Source organism: Octodon degus, unplaced genomic scaffold, assembly GCF_000260255.1.
Source record: "Octodon degus isolate 3935 unplaced genomic scaffold, OctDeg1.0 scaffold00052, whole genome shotgun sequence".
NCBI classification, from domain to species: domain Eukaryota; kingdom Metazoa; phylum Chordata; class Mammalia; order Rodentia; family Octodontidae; genus Octodon; species Octodon degus.
The window spans coordinates 2,972,167-2,994,441 of NW_004524628.1; positions in this window are offsets into that span (position 1 = coordinate 2,972,167).

A 22,275-nucleotide genomic window follows, 5' to 3' on the forward strand; every position below is an offset into this window, starting at 1 on the left:
TGGGGGGGAACCGGGGATTGAACTCAGGCCCTCGTGCGTGCCAGGGAAGTGCTTATTCCACTAATCCACCTCCCTGGAAACCCCCCTCCTTTTTTTGCAATTCTTTCATGATTGTTGTCATTTTGGTTTTTTTTTTTAACCTGAGAGATTATTTCTGATCTGATTTTCTCCATAGCCTGATAGAGTTGTTTCAGAATTTTCAAGAGTGTGACTTCTAAGTTCTTCTATGACCTCGTCTCCTGAACTTGTTTGGGGAGGGTCTTAGAGGTCTGAGATTGCCTTTTGTTCCTCCCTTGTCATTGCTGAAGCTCTAATGTTTTCCCTTCTGCTACAATGATGGAAAGGGATCTCAGGGGAGTGGTAGGGCCAGGTAGGCTCACCAAAGATCCCACTATGTGGGGTTCAGTGTGGCTTCCAATTCTATGAAGCAAGGTGACAAGTCACAGCTCAAGAAGGATCTGATGATGATGAGGGCAGGCTGAAGATCTGCAAGGCTCTCAATGGTGGGGGGACACAGGATAAGCCTTACCAAGACTTTCACAGTTCCTTGTGTCAGTCTTCCTGAGCACCTGATCTCTAGTCCCCTCAGCAGTCTTCTGGGTGAGGACAGGTGGCTGGGGCTCAGCTGAGGTCCAGGAAGGTGAGGGGTGTGGGCTATTTTCTGCAACAGAAGACATGCTTTGTCTTATGTTTCCTCTGTTCTTTGATCATTTTTCCCTTAATTTTTGCTCTCAATTTTATTTTCCTGTACTTACTTTTGGATTAACTCCTCCTTTTATAGCCTATTAAAATAAAACTTACACTATAGACTTTGGATCTTTTTCTTTTAACATAAGCACTTAAAAGTATAAATTTTCTCCTGAACACTGTTCTAACTACATACTATAAATTTTAATATGTTGTATTTGTTTTAATTCAGTTCAAAATACTTTATTTCCCTTGTGATTTTTGCCATTGAGCTATGGTGTGTCATTTGGTTCCTAATGTTTTGAGATTACTTCATATATTTTTTATTACTGATATCTAATTCAACTGGATTCTGATAAGATAACATACTGTATGATTTCAACTATTTTAAATTCAAATGGCCTGTGTTAATAAATATTCTATCTACACTTAAGGATGTTCAATCTGTTATTGTTTGGTACTATTCTATAAAAGTCATTTAGGTTAACTTCTATTCACAGTGTTTTCATCCTGGTTTATATCACTGGTTTTCTGTTTATTAAATCTATGAGACAGCAGAATTGACATAGTTTTGGATTTATTCATTTCTTCTTTTAATACTGTTCACTTCTTTGCTTCATTTACTGTGAGGATACTTTTTCAGATCCATGAAGGTTTAGAACGTTATGCCTTCTTGATAGCAAGAGTACATTATCACTATGAAGTGTTCCCTTTTTTCTCTAGTAACATTCTATAACGTGTGTTTTGCTTACTATCAATATACCCATTTGAGCTTTCTTTTTTTAAAATGTATTTGGTACAGGGTCTCACTACACAGCTCAAACTCGTAGTGATCCTCCTGTTTTAAGCCTCAACGCTGTGATTACAGATGTGAGCCACCATGCCCAGACTCTGTTGCTGGCTCAGCACACCTGGGGGTGGGGCCAGCATGCCATACAGTACCTTTCTTAAGGTCAGCATTCACAAACATAAACTTTTTATTGTTTTTCTTTAAAACTATTTGTCTTTATGATTTAGGCAGGTTTCTTGTAGATTTCTTATACAGTCTTCAGTTTTGAATTGCCCTTGACAGTCTCCAAGTGAAATAGGGCTATTTATTTATGTATAGTATAATTATCAGTGCTGTTGAGTTTACGGCAGTTACCTTGCTGTTTTTCTATTTGTTCCATATGTTCTTTATTTCCCTTTCCCTCTGGTTAATTAAGTAATTCATAGTGCTCCACTGATAGGTTTTTAACTATGTCACTATTTTTTGGTAATTTTTCTAGTGTTCAAAAAACATGGTGTTGTCAGGCATAGCGGCCATGTCTATAATCCCAGCACTTAGGAGGCAGGAGGATTGCTACAAATTTGAGGCTAGTCTGTGCTACAAAGTGTGTTTAAGGCCAGCCTCAGCTACACAGTGAAACCTAATCTCAGAAAGACAAAAAATAAATAAATAAAAACAAAATAAATATGTCTTTGACCGCCAGATGTTCTTCAAATGTTGTTATATACCTCATAGGTAATATAGCAGCTTTATGCCAATACAGTATACTTCCAATATATTCTCCTGCCCATGTGCTTCTGGGGAGATTTCATATATGAAGATAAATAGGGAAGTAGATATATAGTATATACCTACATGGATGTACCTTCTACATATGTGGAAGACCCATATAAAAGACATATATGGACTTCATTACTATTTTCATTTAAAATTTTTTTCCTTTGCTCCACATTATTGAGGAATGATTTCCTTACAACAGACTGTGTTCATTCAGCATGCACTGTTTATCTGTCGGCTGTACCAACCCATGAGAACATTACTTCAATTGAGCTACAAAACATTTCTTATACCCTCCCCAAATTGCCTCATGTCCTTTGCATTCCATCCCTTCCCCTAAGGCCATCTCAAGATAACCACTGACCTGTTCTTTGTCACTACAGATGACTTTTGTTTTATGTAAATGAGATTTTACAGTAAGTGTCGCATCTTGGTCTATGAAATAGAAAAATCATACCATGTTTGCACACAGGGAGAACTGAGGCTACACTAAGGTCCCACACTTAAGTCAAGGTCCAACACATGTTAGGGCAGAGCTAGGACACAAACTCAGACTCCTCTAGTCCTAAATAGTATGTTTTTATTATAAATAATGGGGTCTTTCATACCTGAAGCAAGTTTTGTATTAATATATGCAACAGTAGCACTGCCTGTGCTGTGGGTTGTGAGTTGTGAATACAATATGATGACTCAGAGAAAACCATATTAACAGTCACATGATTCCTCACTGACCTCTTCAGTTCTCTCTCTCTCTCTCTCTCTCTCTCTCTCTCTCTCTCTCACACACACACACACACACACATATCCACCCACCCACACTTTCACATACCCTTATTTATCCCCTAAGACTGGAATGGGTAGGAAATAAGGACCAAATCATCAATAAGAAAAGAATCCTGGGCCAGTCAGATAACTCAGCAGACTAAAGTGCCTGCTTGGCAGATTCGGGGACTGGGGTTCAATCCCCAGTGCATGGTACCGGCTCCGCCTCCAGGGTGCTCTGAGATAGCAACTGAGGCTGGGTGTGGCAGTGCACACCATAATCCCAGCACTTGGGTGGCTGAAAAGAGAGATCCCTACAAGTCCGATCTACATAGTGAGACCCTGTAGACCTTGTTCTAAGTACACTTCAAAAAAAGAATCCTAAGTTGTTCCTTGCAGAAGTTGGATGAGAGTTCACTGTGATGCTTGTGTGTGATGCAATGTCACCTGCTAGGCACAGCCTCCTGCCTTTTACAGGACAACCTCCATCTTCCAGATTGAGAGGCACATCTAGAAGCTTCTTTTTCCTTCTTTTCCCCTTAAGTTTGCTTGAAAAGGGAGTCTGAAAAGTTTTGCATGCTCAGTATGTGTCACACATTTCAGGAGAAGTATGTCTGAAGAAAATCAGACACAAGAAAGCTCAGCGTAGCCCAGAAGAAAAATTAGGAAATAAAAATTTTTGTGACAGAATTATTCCTCATTTCTATCTATGTCTATTTAGCAGGTGATGCCTCTAGTTTTCTGTTTACAAGCTGCATCCACTCAAGTAACAGGTAAAGAAAAAGGAAATATGGAAACACACCATCATGGTAAGATCCATGAGAAATACAGACAGAGAATTTCTGAAGCTAACAAAGTCAGTGAGAGGGCAGGACTCAATTTACAACTTTATTTTGCATGGCAAGGCCAAATAAGACTTGTTGGTGATAATACAGTAGAATTTTATTTAAAACAACAGCACCCCCTGGATGAAAGATGTCCAAGGTGCTGAACTATCCTGAACACCATTTGCACAGGACTGTGAGGTCTCGTTCATCCATTCACTTATTCAACAAATAATAATGAGTTATCACTTTGTGCAAGGCTTGGTTCTAGGTGCTATAGAAGCATTAATTAAAAAGCACAGACAGCCAGGTTGGGTGGCACACACCTCCAGACACTCAGGAGACTGACACAGGAGAATCACAAATCAAGGCCAGCCTGGACATCGTCACATGATCCTATCTCAAAATTTAAAACAAAACAAAAATTGACTGAAGATGCAGCTCAGTGTGAAGGCCTGGGTGTAATTCCTCATACCTCAAAAAACAAAAGCAAAAGACAGAAATAGCTTCTCTGCTGAGCTGTTATGACTCATTAAGTAGTTGTTACATATGAGGTCTTAGGACTGTGCCTGGTGTATGGCAAGCACTTGCACATGTGTCAGTTATTATCTGAATTTTATCCCTATAGGCATTGGGTAGAAAGATTGCCCTGGAGAGTAACTGAATCCAGCTGAAACACAGAGGTGTAGATGGTGTTGTGCTTCCTCCTGCTCTGGAACCCAGCCTGGGTGGCTTGAGTTGCCCATTTGGTCAAGAATAAATAAATAAGTGGCAGAATCAAAATAATCCTCTGGGCTGAAACACTACAAACATAAATTTTTATGAAGCTGTGAGCCACTTTCTAAGCTAGGACATTGGTTTTTGTAGCAAGCCCCACCATAACTCCCAAGATAGGTATCAGCTACCAGCTTTCCTGGCCAGCTCTGTCTGAATTGGTAGCTCCAGCTTCCAGCCCCATCTGAACTCCTCTACAAAGAAAAGGGCTTCAGAGACCATCAAAATAGTTTACATGCAGTTTCAACCAATCACTTGATCGATGTCAATACAGTTGTCCCCTTTTAACTGAAGCAAGCTGTGCAAAAACAAGCGCTACTACCTGTAAAGATGCCAAATTGAGGACCCACAGCTTCCACATTCACAGAAATGATGGACAAACAAATGAAGAGCAATGTGCAGTGAGAAGAGTGGTCCTGGTTGCTGCTCCCAGGAGCTTATCAAGGGGGCTTCTTGTTCCAAGAGAAGAATGATTAGATGAAAACCTGGGCTGCATCTCAGGGAAGAAAGCCAGGGTATGGGTGGGGAATGTTGGAGGCGGGGGGGGGGAGGTGCCCATTGGAAGGGCAGGAAGGCCATGAGCTGGAGGGTGCAGCATGGAGCCCAGCGGGGACAGTAAGGGACAGAGGGTGCGAGGTCAGCAGGGGCCAGGCAAGGGGAAGCTTCTCCAAGACCATGTAAAGGAGCCTGAGCTTCACCCAGTGCAGAATACACTGGAGGGTCCATAAGAGTCCTAGAGGGAATTCACATTTTATTTTAGGGGTCTTGAAGTTGTGGACCTAAAAAGGGAAAGGTGGGGAAGTGGGGCTAGGGAGGGGGCAGGAGAGGTAAGAGGTGAGGGAGATAAAACCACCAGAATGTGCAAACCGGTGGGGTGTGGAGACAAAGTCTGAAGAGTCTGGGAGGTGATACTGGGCATGTGGAACGCCACTCCGAGCAGTCCCAGTATTTGCTCATTAAACCCTGATAACACTGTCAAGTGTAACTCTTTTAGATGAGGAAATAGACACATAATGTCATTAGTGTCCCCAATGCTGCACAATTAGCAAATGGAATCCAGATTCAGATCCTCACAGAGAGTTCCTGAGAGCTGCTGTGCAGCATACCGCAGCATGCAGTGTGTGCCGTGCCCTGTCCTGCACACATTCCAGGTGTGAACCCGTTTGATCCCCCTCCCCAGGTGCTCTCTGGAGTAGGGCCTGACAGTTCACTCTGTTTCCAACAAGAGAATTAACATCCAGAGAACCTAAACGATTGTCCACAAAGCTGGTGAGTGGATGGGGCTGGATTCAAACCCAGGTCAGCCAGCAACTGTCCATCCCTCAGAGCCTTTACTCCTGCTTCCTCTTGTGTGAGACTTTCAGGATCCGCTGTGGGGATGTCCTCCAAGAAGAGAAAGATGAGCAGCCCCAGGAGACCACAAAGGAGTGGACTGAGGCCACTGAGTTTGCAGGAGATGTGAAGCAGGCAGAACTGACTGAGATGTATAAATACCAGATCCTAGAGGCTGAGAGGAGGACGAAAACAGGAACGGTACAGGTCACCTTTACGTGTCTCAGAAAGTTAAGCTCAGCTAAAGGGTATCAGTCAGTCACAGAGACACTTCAAGGAGGAACCCTGCTGTCAGTCAGTAGATAAGAACATAGAAAGCATTGAAGTGGGTGCAGCACATGTGCTCAATGAGACCCAGACTTCAGTGTCCACAGAGGCAGTGAGTGCGAATCATGCAGGATGTGGCAGTCCCCAGCAGTGACAACAGTCCCTGGGCTCTGTGGGTCACATCAAAGGAAGTGAAAAAGACGACCTAAGCATGAGATCTACACCAAAGGCAGAAAGCAGGAATCCCACCTGGCTGCACCTGTTGTGTTAACTGCCACATGCTCAGGGTCTGAAGAGGCACCTGATCCACAGGTTGAGGGAAAAGGGAGGGCTCCTCCCACCTAGAGAGGGCAGGCAGGGGCAGGCCCCACGGCTCTGTTGGAAGCCGCCACTTTAGTGTTGTTTGGCTCCTCTTCCAGAGGCCCCCACAAGCTGACCTTCCCCTCACCAAGCAGGCATTGCCCAGCCCTGAGCATGAGAGGGCCTCATTGCTTCCAAGGCCTAACAGAAGCCAGAAGACCCCAGTTCTGCTATGCTGTGAATGTGATTTGTCATCTTGGAACTCATACATGAGCTTAACTCACAAAGTCTTTTACATTATGAGGTGAAGAAGGCGGAAACTTAATCTGATTGTGGTTTTCAAAGATGAGGACTTTGGGAAGGGATTATCTTAGACTTGATGTTAGGGTGGATGTGAGGAGCCACTAACCTTAGAGATGGATCACATGTGCCGAGTGCTTAAGGCAAGCCACGTGAACAAGCTGTTCTAGCTCCAAGAACACAGACCACCTGAGGCAACCCAAGCAAACAGGTTGCTAGGCAAAGGGACGTCACAGGACATCAACCTGCTGAGTGTATAAATAAATGCCCCGCAATCCCTGAGCAGTTCCTTTCTCCCATCTGGAGAGAGGGCTCCACCTGACCTCAGCTTTCTGTTTTCTGACTCTTGTCTTTTTTTCTTCATCTTTTACCATTCTTCACCTGAGAGAATGAATTTGATTGATTGATTGATTGATTGATTGCAGAACTGGGGATTGAACTCTGGGCCTTGCACTTGCCAGGCAAGTGCTTGTTCTACTGAGCCATCTCCCCAGCCCCCTGAGAGAATTTTGAGAGCTGCACTGAATGTAGCAGGTGGAGACCCCTGGTTGAGTTCTGGCTTCGTAAGGGGGGAAACATCACACAGACACACAGATACACATGTTCTCCCACTATGCTGATATGCTACCAAATGAGGCCCTGCAAACTGTCCGTGATGTGTTGTTTGCACTTCCACTTCCAAAACTGGTAGCTACAGAAACCTCTTTCTTGGTATGTGTCCTGCCTCAGGTATTTCAGTATAACAATGGAAATGAGAATACAGGCTCCATCCCTTCCTTGGTTGAGGACAAGAGAATGTGAGTGGTGTGGAGTGGGAGCGGGTGAACTCAAGAAGGACCAGCAGGCAGAGGTGGAGGAGGCAAGATGCAATAGGGACCTCTGTTGAACAGGATCTGCTGGCCAACCTGCCACTGGCAACCCCATCCAGGCCTCATGGGCTGCATGTAGTGGGGACCACATCGGACTCAGCAATCAGCGGGTGTACAGGGTCTAGTAATCCAGGCTGTTAGAGTCAACACAGAGAAACTGAAGTTGCCCAGTGAAATTTGAAATTCAGGTAAATAATGCATAAATTTCAGCTTAAATATTCTATACTTAAACTAACATATGGATGCAATGGTTATTTGCAATTCTAATTTAACCGGTATCTGTATTCTATCCAGCAACCCAAATAGCAAGACCTGGTGTAGCTGCTATTGCACTGACAGACATCATCCTGCCTCTCTTTTGTTACTTGCCTTCTTCCTGTGAAGTCTGACTGCTCATATTTTTGTCACAGAGAACAGGAGGAGAAGCAGGCTCCTCCCTCACATCTGACCCTGGCTGGAGGTCTGGGTTCCTGCCCACCAACTCCAGTCTCCCACACCTAGAGATGTAGATTATGCTCTTGCTCGAGCAGGACTCAAAACACTGAATGAATAATTATCTCACTAGTCAAGCCTCCAATTTTCCTGTCCAATATTTGCTCATTAAACCCTAAAAACATGGCAGCATGTGTCCACAGGAAACTGGAAGATGAAACTGGAACCAAGGTTTGATAGCCTTTGTGGGGAAAGAAAAAGAAATATGTGGGAGGATAGTTAGCATACATTTCTGTTATTTTACAACTAATTTAATTAAGCTGTTTTCTCACAAGCTGGAGTAGAGGGGGGGGGGGTCAATAAACCAGAAAGACATAGACCAGCTTTGTATGTAGCAGAAAACATCAACTTGTCTCTGGGCTTGTAGTTTATTGTCATTATTCTTATTACTATTATTAATTTGAATGAAACAGTATTTGTACACATTCATGTGGCGCAGCATGATGCTTTGATTCACAGTGTGCACTGGGTAGTAGGACCGACTCTGGGTAATTATCACAAACTTTGCCTTGTTTTAAAACACAGGTACGGGCCATCAGGAAGGCTCAGCAGACTAAGCATCTGCTTAGGCAAGCGCAGGGACTGGGGTTTGATCCCTGGCACCACATGCTGCACCAGGCATGCTGAGCAAGCCACTGAGGCCAGGAGTGGTGGTGCACACCTGTAATCCCAGCATGGGGGAATCTAAACACAGGAGGATCACTCTGAGTCCAAACTGCATAGTGAGACCCTGAATACATTAAAAAATAATAATAGAAATAAATAAATAAAATACAGGTGACCACTTTATCTTTCTGGACTTCCTGGAGCTTCTGTGATTCTGAGATTTCCAGTGGGGCAAGCCCCTGCCGCAGTGGAGGGACAGAGGGAAAGGAAGATACAGCTGTGTTATGATGGGGAAAACGAGCTGGGCCAGAGACCTCAGGCAATGCAAGCAGATGAAAGTCAAGGACATCGCAAGGTCCTGGAGAAGTGGGTCAACTTCTGTTCTGCACTGTAGCAGCAGGCCTGATGCAGATTGTGAGGGCTCCATGAACTTTGTATTAATTTCAGTTAATCACCTCTTGTTTCTCCACTTCAAACCTGTTGAACTGTTGAACTGAGATTCAACAGAAGTTTTCTAATAGGACCAAGGATTGTTAAGCTTAAAGTTTAAAAAAAAAAAACAAAAAAACAGCTCCAAGACAAAGAAAACGTGTTGATACCCATAAAGATGTGTATGTAAAAATTAATTTATAAATGTGCAAAGTATAGGGATTCTTGGTAGTGTGGTTTAGAAACTTCTGTGCTGTATATCTGTAAATAGTTGACTGAAAGTTCAAATGCCCTTGCTTCTTCACAATAGCTACAAATCGCACTGGGCAAAACTCAAACAATTATTTTTCCTGTGGCACACATGTAAAATATTCTCAGATTGCATAATCAAATTACTTGGATCCAATGTAACTTTTTATAGTAATTAACAGAGCTGATTCTTTTCTGTTGTAAAGTCTTCAGGTCATAATAGGAAGCTTCCTAAAAAAATCCTGTATTGTCAACTCTGACTGTTTATTAGAAGTAACCTAAATATACCCATTTCTGATTCCTGAGACACTCCCCAGACCTGATGAATTAGAATTAGTGGGGATGGATGATAAAAATCTACATGTTATGAAAAGAACTTCATATGACTGTTGTACATCAATCTGGGTTGAGAACTCCTGCAAAGATAACCTTGTTTCAAGAATCATCTGCTTCAGATGAAACAGGGAGGGTAAAGCAAAAAGGTGTCTATGGGGACAAAGAGGATTTGTCGATAGTAACAAATTCAGATGGCAATGACCAGATCAAAGAAATGTCATGGGTTAAGATATAGACTTATGCTCCCTTAATAATACTAAAAATGGGTAAAATAAAAATCAAGGAGCAAAGATAGAAGGAAGCCCTGATAAGCTGAACTCCAGGGAAGGACAAGCACTTCTCAGTGGACTGGAGACTGCACAAGAGAAGAACACAGAGCTGGAGGACAGAGCCACAGGAAAAATCCAAATTGAAGCATACAGGGGGAAAGAATATAAGAAAGAATGAAACATTCAGTGGTAGGTGTCCAGTACAATATATTCTAACATTTATATTCTCTTTCTTTCTTTCTTTCTTTCTTTCTTTCTTTCTTTCTTTCTTTCTTTCTTTTTTTGTTGGACCCAGGGATTGAACTTAGGCCCTTGTGCTTGCCAGACAAGCGCTTATTCTACTGAGCTATCTCCCCATACTGCTTGCCATGTCATATCAATTACTGCTATACTGTCTCTCAAGTAAAAGTTTGTTTTAAAAAAGGTAATAAATGAAAATAAGAAACAAGAAAAAAAATGTCATAAGACTGTCCTGCTAGAATGCTGTATATGGTTAGATTTCTAAATTTCTGAATAAAAATATGTAATTGTTCATTCCTATTTTTTAAATTTTTTTCTTGCACATTCTGTATGGATTTAAAGTTTAACATATCAATACTTGCTGGAAAATACCTGTTCCATGTTATGTCTAAGATGTTTGATATTCAGACAGATAATAACATTCAGCTCAACTGCCTATGTTATAGGGTAATAATATCATTAAGCTTCTCTTCTGGAGGGTTAACAACTTAAGCTTGCAGACCAAAAATTAGAGAAAAAGAAGGGCTGCAAGGACGGCCAACATTTTGGCCCTAGCCTTTCAAGGTCAATGAGGACTCAGGACATAAGAGAACTTGTACTGTAATGTCACGTAACTCAGGAGTGTCCCAAATTTTCTGATCAAGGAGATCATGGGGGCCACAGAGCAATGTGATCGATGATGTAGAGTGTGCCTAAGGAGAGTCACGTGGAAAGAAAACATTCTCAAAGGCTTTCATAGAGAGCAAATTGGTCAAGCAATGGCCGTGACTCATCCATGTGGCTGACACTGACAAAAGATCTACAAACTGCGGCACAGGGCTTCAGGATAAATCCTGAGGTGATTTGATTAACCTTGGAAAATACAAAAGTTACACTTTTTGTTATATAGGTCTTGCTTTATCTTGGTCTTACCCATCCAACAGAAAAGTATAAAAACAAAGTATAAAAAGTAAAGCCATATTAATATGCTGAGATGTAAAAGGCTCAAGTCAACAACTTCTGACAACGCCAGTCCTACAGATAACCCACTACTATTTTGGACTACTGCACTATATTGGATTATTTTGCTGAATTCACACACCTACAATATTTAAATAGCAATGGAGTATCAATCTCTGACAAATCTAAACAAAAAAAAAAAAGGGAATACAAATGAAGGACCATTTTGTATCTGTATACACAAAATAGTTAGCATAGATATACAGCTACTTCCTCTTAATTCAATGAGAAGAAAAAGTTGTACTAATAGTGTTTGCACAGGATATCATGTCTGCATCTTGTACTGTGAATAACTACTACAAAGACAACAATATGCAATGTATTAATTATTGAAACTGTCCTACTAATCAGTTTTGAAACTGCCTCATTGTTGTTTCTCAATAAAATTAATTAAAAAATTATATTCTTGGAAACCAAAAAGAAAAGAAATAGTACAGAAAAAATTCATACATGAAATATTTCCAAATTTGATGAAAAATTTCAATCTTCAGATCCCAGATGTACAACAAATATCAAATGGTATAGACACAGAAAACCACTCCTAGGCCAATATAACCAAACTTTAAAACCAAAAGAGAAAAGAAAATCTTAAGGGCAGACCAAATAGCTCACCAGATTAAAGCGCCTGCTTAGGCAGACACAGGGGCCACGAGTTCTATCTCCAGGCCTGCCATGCCAGCCCCACCCCTGGGGCATGCTGAGACAGAGATTGAGACTGGGTGTGGTGGTGCATACTTATAATCTCAGCACTTGGAAGGCTGTAAACAGTAGGATCACTATGAGTCCGATCTACGAAGTGAGACCCTGTAGACCATTTTCTAAATACAAAAAAAAAAAAAAAAAAAAAAGAAAATCTTAAGAGCACTAGAGGAGAGATCTTTATGCAGAGTGAAAAAGCAAGAAAAATGATGTCTATTCTCAAGAGAACCAAGGAATTAAGATGGCAGTAGACTAACATCTTTAAAGTACTCAAAGAAAAAAATACACTTTTAAAAAATGTTTTAATAGAACCTATACAGAAATTCACCAAACAAAATGATAAGAATTCAACAATGATTGTTACATTGCTTATTGTTCTCTTTAAATTAATTGTTCAGATTACCAGATATAATAAGCATGCAAGATTGGTCAAAAAAATCAAAAAGAAGAAAAAAATTAAGCATTAACTGCTCCTTTCAGTAGACCAGTAGAAATGATCGGTACAATTATCCAAATTATCCTGTGTATATATATATATATATATATATATATATATAAATTTTTTTTTTTTCCTTCCTTTCTTTTCTCCTTTCCCTCACCCCAGTTGTTCCTTTCCTTTGAATAGTCTCTTTCCTTTTCATAATATATATTGTACCTTTCAGATTTTATTTACTCTTTCAGGTTCTTCAACTAGGGAGACAACACGATGTTTACATATGTGGGTCTGATTTATTTCACCTATGAGTATGGTCCCTAGTTGTATCCATTTACCTAAAAAGCCTCAAGTCTATGTTTTTTCATAGCTGAGTAATATTCCATTATATAAAAATATCACATCTTTTTGTATCCATTACTCAGTTGATGGGCATTTGGGTTGTTTCCTAGATTTAGCTATGCCAAGCTGTGCTACTATAAACATGGGTATACATATATCACTGTGGTATGATGTCTTCAGTTCTGGAAAAATACCAGGAGGGGAATAGCTGGCTTGAATGGGACCTCCAATCCCAGCTTGTTGTGGAATCTCCATATGACCCAGAATTCTCATTGGTAATTCCTAAATAGAAAAGAGAAAAGAAAGGAAAAGAAGAAGAAAAAGACTTTCTTAAACACACACACACACACACACACACACACACACACACGGGAGTCATTCCTAAGAGATCTATAAGAAATGCTAAAAGTTAAAAAGAAATGTTGAAAGGGAATAGTTAGTTAGAGATTTGGCTTACACAAAGAGATTAACAAAGTTGGAAACGGAACACAGAAATAAAATACAATTCAATTTTCCTTAATTTTAAATGTGTCAAAGCACAACTATTTAAACAAGAAGCAATAGTAACATATTGTATGTTTGTAGCATATTTAAAAGTAACAATGTGCTAACAATATGAATATTTTCAGTGGTCAAGAGAGAAATTACATAATGACAAAATAGTCAATTCTCCAAAAAGTAGTGTGATCACAACAGCACAGAGAATGAGAGGGAAGAAGTGGAGGAACACCGCTTGAGGTCCTTAACTAGATGCGAAGAAGTACCATCTCTGATTAATTAAAGATGTACACTGTAAATCCTGAGATTACATTTTTCTTTCTTTTTTTTTTTATTTTTAGGGAAGGGTTTACTGCTAGATTGGACTCGTAGTGATTCTCCTGTTTACAGCCTCCCAGGTGCTGGGATTACAGGCGTGCACCACCATGCCCAGTCTGTACTGCTGTCTCAGTGCATCCTGGGGTCAGGGCCAGCGTGGCAGGCCCGGGAATTGAACCCCTGGCCCCTGTGCCTGCTTGCAGGCGCTTTAATCCACTGAGCTATTTAGCCAGCCCTACATTTTTCTAAAAGCATAAATAACATGTCAATAAAAATAATGTAGTGGAATAATAAACAATGTTCCATTCACCAAAAAAGCAGGCAGAAAACTGGAAAACAGAAACAAATAGAAATACATAAAAATTAGTTATAGTATGACAAACTTTAATCCAAACATATCAATAATCACTTTAAGTGCAATTAGTCTAAACATCCTGGTTAAAAGTCAGACTGTCAAGTTGGACAAAAAATTACAAGATCCAATTATAAACTTTTAATAAGAAACTCACTTTAAAGTAGATTAAACTAGGGGCCGGGGAGATGGCTCAGTAGAATAAGCGCTTGCCTGGCAAATGCATGGGCCTGAGTTCAATCCTCGGTTTCACCAAAAAAAAAAAAAAGGATTAAACTAAAAGTATGAAGAAACACACCATAAAAATATTAATAAACAAAAGATCTCCAGAGTAGCTATATTAATATAACAAAACAGATTTCAAGTCAAGAACTATTTTCAGGAGTAAAGAAATCACATAATGACAAAATAGTCAATTCTCCACAAAGCGATGATAGTCCTATATGTACATGCACCTAATTGTTTTTAAAAACAACCTTCAAAATGCTTGCTGCAAAAACCGGTAATGCTGAAAGGCCAAACAGACAAACTCATAATTATAAAATTAATAATTAGAATTGGAAATGTCAACTTTTTACTTAGTCAGAATAAGTAAGCAGAAAATCGGTGAGGGGATGCATATAATCTGAGGAGTGAATTAACCATCTTGGCTGAGTTTACCTTATAATATTTTCCTCTTAACTATAGTAGAATACACATGCTTCACAAGTGTAGAGTAATATACATGCGTGTGAGCACGCGCGCGCGCTCACACACACACACACACACACACACACAGAGACATAAATTTCAAAGACTAGAAGTCATAAAAAGGAAGTTCTTGGGCCAGAACCATACTTCTAACTAATCCATGGGTCAAAGAGAAAGTCTAAAAAAATTTTAAAACTATTTTTAACTAACTAAAAATGTAACATTAAAATCAGAGGGATGTAGCTGCAATACTTAGAGGATATTTTTAGTACTAAATGATTATCTTAGCCAAAAAGACTTCAATGCAGTAATCTAACTTTTCACCTTAAGAGACAGGGAGTAGAAGCACAAGTAAAATCAAAGCAAACACAAAGAAATTGGCAGCCATTAAATAGATATTAATTACGTTTAACACAGAAACATAACAGGGAGTTGGTCATATCAAATAGTGAATACCTTATATATTGATAAATTTCTATCTCTCTTAGGAGAGAACACAAACTATCAGCAAAAAATGATTTCCCAGACATTGAGGGTGACAAGAAACACAAGAGTAGCCAACACCATGGTCTTAAATCTGACAATTAGATGAAATAAATAAAACAATCACTCAAGAATAAATGCTAGATAAGTCAAAAGGAATGAGAATATTCAAAACACTTCTGAAAAGAACAAAGTCGGAGAACTTGCACTACCCATTTTTGAAACCTGAACAGTTTTTCTGATAAATTCTGTTAATATGATATCCATAATCATGACAAAAATGCTTAGCCAGTGAGAAGTAGAAGAGTGATTCAATATAATGAAGGCCACTTTAAAAAGCCTACGGCAAGAAGGAAAAGTTAATGATGAAGAGTGACCCTTTTCCCCTGGTGATAACAGGAAGGTACACTTGCCATTCTCACCACAGCCCCTTGGTACTGCAGTGAGAGAGCCAGTCCAACAGAGCAAGGAAAAATTAAAAAGCATAAGCTCTAACCATTCATATGCAATATAATATGCAGTCAAGTTTAAATGTCACCTGGTTTCTCTTATCCAAGAAATGCAAGTTATAAATAAAGAGTAAAATAAAAGACAACAAGAAACAGGGGGACAAAGCTTTCTCAAATAGGAAGGGAACCGAAAGACAGAGGAGAAAGGAGGAGAAGGTGAAAATGGGTGAAGAAAAGAATGGAGACATGCTACAGACATGAATGAGCTCCACACAAAGCATGTAAAAATTACGTATTTCAGATAGTCATAAAAAGGTAGGTAGATCTTTTGCAAAAGAGATGCAAACCAAGAGATGGAGAGATGGGGTGATAGAGAGGGTGAGAAAGGAGAGGAAGGGGACTAAAAAAAGAACTGAAATGTCTTGTGTCTGTGTAGCAGCTCCCCATGAGGAATGTAAGAATTATGTACTGTAACACAAACATGTGCAGTACTAGGGAAAAAAATCTCCTGAAGCATCTACAAAGAGATTGCTAAGTCTAAAAAGTGAATTCAGTGAGAACACAAGACTACAAAAATGAATATGCAAAAATTGATTATGCTACCAACAAGTGAGTAGAAATGTCCCTAATGGGAGAATAGACAAGCAAATCGTGTTTTAGTCACTTAACATTGCTACTCAGTAATGAAAATAAATTAACAAACTATTGACGTTAAGGAATGTTGAGACATATTCAAGGAAATAAACTGTACTGAATGTATACAGTGTGATTCCAGTTATATGGAGTTCAAGAGCAAAACCAAGCATTGGGAATGGAACTCAGCAAGCTGCTGGTCTTTGCTACCGTGGTGAGGTAACAACGGGCAGTGAGGGGCTCTGAGGAACTTTCTGGAGTGATAGAAGTGTTTTCTATTTGGTTGAAGTGCTTGTTACACAAGTGTACGTTTGTCAAAACTCACTGAACTGTGCAATAAAATCTGTGCATTTTACTGTGTGCAATTTAAACCTCAGAGACATTAACAGTTTAAGTATCAGATGTTGGATAGGAATTTCATTTTTTCCAGGGAGCTTGCACTCATCTTTGTTACCTGACACTCTGTAAGATTCACCATTGGTGCACCCCAGAACCCTCTTATTCCACTCCCCAGCCTTCTGAGTAATTGGTGCACAGGGCACCCCAACCCCACCCAGATGGGCACAAGAGGTGGTCAACCCACCAGCCAACAGAACACTAGATATGGCAGGGTCTCTCTGACCTTCTTATGTCACTCACTCAGCAATGTATCAAATGCAAACATAGGTCAATCCTAATTTACTTAGGACCCAATTGTTGAAGTTGACACAAAAACAGAATTGCATGTGGAAAGCAGGGCCCAATGGTTGGATTTCTATTTCCAGCCTACCTGATCCTGAGCCCTAAGGTTCATATCAGCTGAGAGCCTGCAGTATCTGTGAATTTCAATAGGTGTTCATGGAATTGCTGCTGGTGTTTTATTCAGCACCCTAATTCTTTCCCCTACACACACACACACACACACACACACACACACACACACCTTGACCTATTTTTCAATACATGACTGTCACCTACCAGAAAGCAGACAATATTTTAACTGTTGAAGTCTGTTAATTTGGCAACTAGCAAAACACTAGTTGAAAAGAGCATTTTTAAAACTTCTTGAATCCTCATCTATAGACTCAAGGCTGGGATCTCACATTTAATTTGAACACCCGATCTTAACCACAGGCCCTCTTCCTGTTTCCAGGTTGGAAGATGAGCCCTCTGCATGCCCTTCAAGTTTCTGGGTAATTCCAGAGAGCACTGGACCAAAGCTCTCTCACCTCCTAGGAAGCCAGGGCCCATGTCTGGCCAGGTAAGGCACCAGCCACGGGAACTGTGTTTGGTGCTCCAAGATCCTGGCCTCTTCCTTGGCTCCAGATTGCCTCCAGCTACAAAGAGTTAACAGATGCAATTTGTACCAAAATACAATAGGCAACTTGATTTCTCTAGCCAAAAGCACCCCAGCCGGCCATTTAGCTTGGAGCTACCTCAGCACACAGGAACTTCAGTTTCCAAAACTGTGGATAGAATAATAAGGCATCCTCAGATTCTAAAGAAAGACACTAGAAAATGTTGTAGCTCTTCTAGAAACTAACCTTTCTGCCTTGCAGTATTTTTCAAGAAACATATGTATCTAATACAAAGTAATTTTTACTCCTTAACATTTGCATGACATTTTATAGTTCCAAGCGCCCTGTGATCATTAATTATTCAGCTTTACTAGGCTAGTGACATAATTAATAGGACAGGAGCCATAGCCTAGGACATATTTCAAAAGGACATTCTCAACAAGGAGGGAGATGTTAACCCCAGTGTTCCTGCCAGCTTCACAGGCGGGTCATTACTCTCAGCGCACCTAAGCCTCCCTGCAGAGGAGGCAAAGGTTTGCATGGCAAAGGTTCTCCACACTTTGCCTTGCACCCCATGTCTGGTGCACAGCAGCTGTCCCACGCTGAGGCAGCTACATCAGGAGAATGGAGCTTTCCACAGAGCAGCGTGGAGTGTGGCGTGGAATGGTCTCCACAGGCTAGGCCAAACAAAGCCTGCAGCATCCCAAAGCTGGCAACTTCAAAGAGCCCAGGTGTGACCTGGAGGTCATCCTCTGCCCTGTGCAGGTTGGTTCTCTACAGTCCTGGACTTGGCAGAAGTCTTTCTTTGAGCAGCTCTGAGCTTAATGCTGATTTCTTAAAGCACAATATTTTACACAAATACGTGCATGCACCAGCACACATGTGTGGGAAAGTATACATAGTGCCACTGTGTCAAACACTCAGGACAAACATGGGGCAGACACCAGGGGGCTGAAGACAGCCATCGACCACTCAAAGGGGGGAAGGAAGAGCAATTTTTAAAAACTTCTGTTTAATAGACTGCCTTTATTTAAAAAAAATTTATTTATTTGTGTGTGTGTGTGTGTGTGTGTGTGTGTGTGTGTGTGTGTGTGTGTGTGTATGGCCAGCTCAGCCCACCAGGGGGCGGGGCTGGCCGGCATGTGGCGCTGGGGGACTGAACCGCAGTCCCTGTGCTTTGCTAAGCTTGTTCTAAGTAGGTGCTTTAGACCACTGAGCCATCTCACCAGCCCCTAATAGACTGTCTTGATCATAACTTTACATCTTAAAAGTATTAGTCTTTATTTGTAACCAAAAGAAAGACACCCTCATCTTTTCTAATGTTTTTAGTATAACAGACACCTGAAGGTCACAGCCTGGCATCCTATGAGGGCAGCGGGCGATGGGACAAACAGTAAGCACACAGAGGGTGGCCCCTGGGACATACTGCAAGCACAGGGCTGTTTTCAAAGAGCCTAGACTTCCCCTAGGCTCAGGTTAATCACAGGGTCACCCCTAGAACGCTGCCCTCCCTGTCTTTGGTCTATGATCTTTCTTTCTCCCTGCACAGAGCCTACCATAGCAGGCCTCCAAATGAGAGGCCATCTATGAGGCTACTGGGACATGATTATCTCCCCCCAACCCCCTGAAAAATCACAGATGGAATAATGGTGACATCAGGTTGGGTTATGACTATGGACTAAACTGTATCCCTACAAAATTCCTATATTGAATCTCTAACCCTCAAGTGACTATTGGGAAATAAAGCTGTCAGGAAATAATTATGGTGAAATGAAGTCATAAGGGTGGGGTGCTCATCCAATAAGATTAGTGGCCTTAAAAGATGAAGAGATCCCTTCTGTCTTCCCCCCTCCCCAGCCCCATGAACTGAGGAAAGAGCACATGAAGGTATAACAAAAAGTAACCATCTGCAAGCCAGGAAGAGAAAACTGACACAAGTCTACCAGCACCTTGACTGGGGGCTTTCAGCCTCCCAAACCATGAGAAATAAGCATCTACTGTTTAAATGACCCAATATATGGTATTTTCTTACAGCACTGTGACTAATGTAATGCAGTCACCTTACAAACTCTGTGTTTCACTCCCTTTGTATTTTTAAAGGCTGTGATCACACTGTAGTTTTATCTATGATCATTGTGGCTTAAACTTTATCAAAACCAGAGTTGACCATGCACAACGCACTCTCTGGGGGACATTAGTGGGTCTGTTCTGTACCCAGCAAACATCAGGAGCTCAATATATCCCAGTGTTAAGATCTCACATCCCAGCCTTTGCAGTCACAGCCGGGGACATAAGAAGACATGGGCAAGGCAGCATGGACATGAAAAGCTTTGAACATGGCGTGACCTCCCACCCACCTTCAGCCACCATTATTTCTTCATGCACTGCCAGTATGCCATTCTAGGGCACTCTACTCTCAGAACCACAGCAAAAGAAGTAACCGATCACACCATTTAGTTTTTGGCTTGTCAAAAAAGCATTACAACTGTGCAATTCCAAACAGCATCCCATTGAACTGTACTCCTGCGTGTGAAGTCTCCACATAGAACACAGCGGATACTCTGTACTGAATGAGTGAAGGAATGAATGAGTTTCATAAAAAAGAAAGAAATGCAGATGAATTGTGGTAGGGTGGCCTACTCAAGATCCCAGGGAAGGTGCCTTAGTTACTTTTTCCTCATTGCTGAAACAAAATACCCAACACCTACAAGTTAAAGGAAGAAAGGTTTATTAAGCTCTCAATCTATGGAGGGTTCTGTCCATAATCAGCTGGCTCCAAGGCAGGGTAGCACATGGCAGAGGGCAGCTGTGCATGGCAGTGGAAGACAGCAAAAGGAACAAGTGAGGGGCCAGGGAGATAGCTCAGTAGAATAAGCGCTTCCCTGGTAAGCACAAGGACCTGAGTTCAATTCTCGGTTTCGCAAAAAATATAAAATAAATAAATAAATAAATAAATATAAATAAAAGAGAAGTAAGTCTAAAGAAAAAAAGTAACAAGCGAGAAAGATAATTCTTTCTGTTCATTACATTGTATCTCATCTACCAGGAGGATTATGGTGGTGCCAATCCAATCAGATCCAGCAAGCAGCCATGGCGAATCCCAGTATGGCACTATGAATCAATTATATGCTCTAGATTCAGCCACCTCTGAAAAATATCCTATGAGCACATGAGGCTTTAGGGGGACATCTAGACACAAACCATAACAGAGGTCTCTAGCTGCTAGACCTACCCTCATCATTTTTGCCTCAGTTTCCCAATGTAGGCACACCTTGTCACCTGGTCATGACCCTCACAGTTCAACTGGACTGACAGACACAGAGTAGAAAGAGACCAAAGATCCGTGCAGGAGGGCTGAGAGTCTGCGATCGTGTGGACAGGGAGGTCAGCTAATCTCACAAAATATCAGATTTTATGACAGCTTGAGCTTCTAGTCTTGACTGAACAATGTGAAGATCTAGAAGCACCCCCAAGATGTGATTCGCTGACCTTGGAGTCACCAACCATTTTGGTCCAGGCCTGGCTCTTCTCCCTTGTCCCCCAAATCCTGTCACTCACTGACATCACCTGCTGGTGTTAGGCATAGCTTCCAACCCCTGCCACAATTACTTTCTCTTTTTCATCCAGAATGACTTGCTGTAGCATCCTAACCAGTTGAGTACGCTCTGGCACTATGGTAGAGGGTCCAGCAGGGCATTCTACATGAAGCCCTGAACTTACTAGGTGAGCAAATAGCTCACCTTGTAAATAAAATCCAAATACCTCAGCCTGGCATTAGAGACTCACTCAGCCTTACCTGCATGCTCCAAGTGTTCTTCCTGCTAAGTTCTTTCATGGGCTTTTCCCATCTCAGGCCTAGCCAAGCAGGGTTCTCTGTCTCTGGCAGCCTCCAGCCCCTAACTGCCACTTATGTGAGTGGACTCATTTTGGCAGCTCAGCCATCTGCCCTCTTCTTGCTCTGAGACTTTTCTGATTCTCCCAGCTCCTTGTCATGCCCCCTTGACACCAAACAGAACTGCACCCATGGAAGGGGAGAGACCTCCAAGGGCTCTATCTGTGACTCCACCCAAAGCCTGGTGCCTTTCCTGGCCAGGCTGGCACTTTGTGTGCCTGTACTCACCATGCACTGGACACTTAGATCCCTAGGGCCTGGCTGATCCTGGAAGGCCAACCCCTCCCCAGGGTAGCATTTTCCTAAGGACAGCAAATGGCACTGCTTTGTCCTTTCAAAAGGCTCCTTAGCCCAGTGCCGACATCGCCGCTATAAGGCTTTCACACTGCAGGCCACGACCACCTTGCCCCAATCACCAGGCCAAGTGCCAAACCATGAAGGCGGCCTCCAGCCTCAGAGCTACCCACACTGGCCAGTGCTAACCTGCTTAGCCTGCCCCACCCAGCCCCTTGCCCCCGCTGCCTCCCAACTAACCATGCTGAGTCCTTATGGCTCCCTGTGGTAGAGCATGCCCTTCTCTTAGGAACTGTGTTATGGGTGATCTTTCCTGTGGCTGTTGGCCTGCGAGACCTGAGTAATAATGCAACCTGCTGGCAGCATGGCTGCTTATTTCCACACAAAACAGTCTGGCCTGGGGCAAGCACTCAGGGAGAAGGTGGAGGACAGGCTGAATATCCTGTCATCTCAGCTCCAAATGCAACCCCTCATGCACCCACCCCAGCTTCTCCTCAGAAGGTTTGCTTATTAATAATTATTCTCAAAGAAGAAACAATCTGTACATTGAGTGCTGGGCGGGAAGTGATAAGCAGTTAGGACAAAGAAAAGGAGAGTGCAGAAGAGAGAGAGGAATCAACCTCTCTTGGCCAAC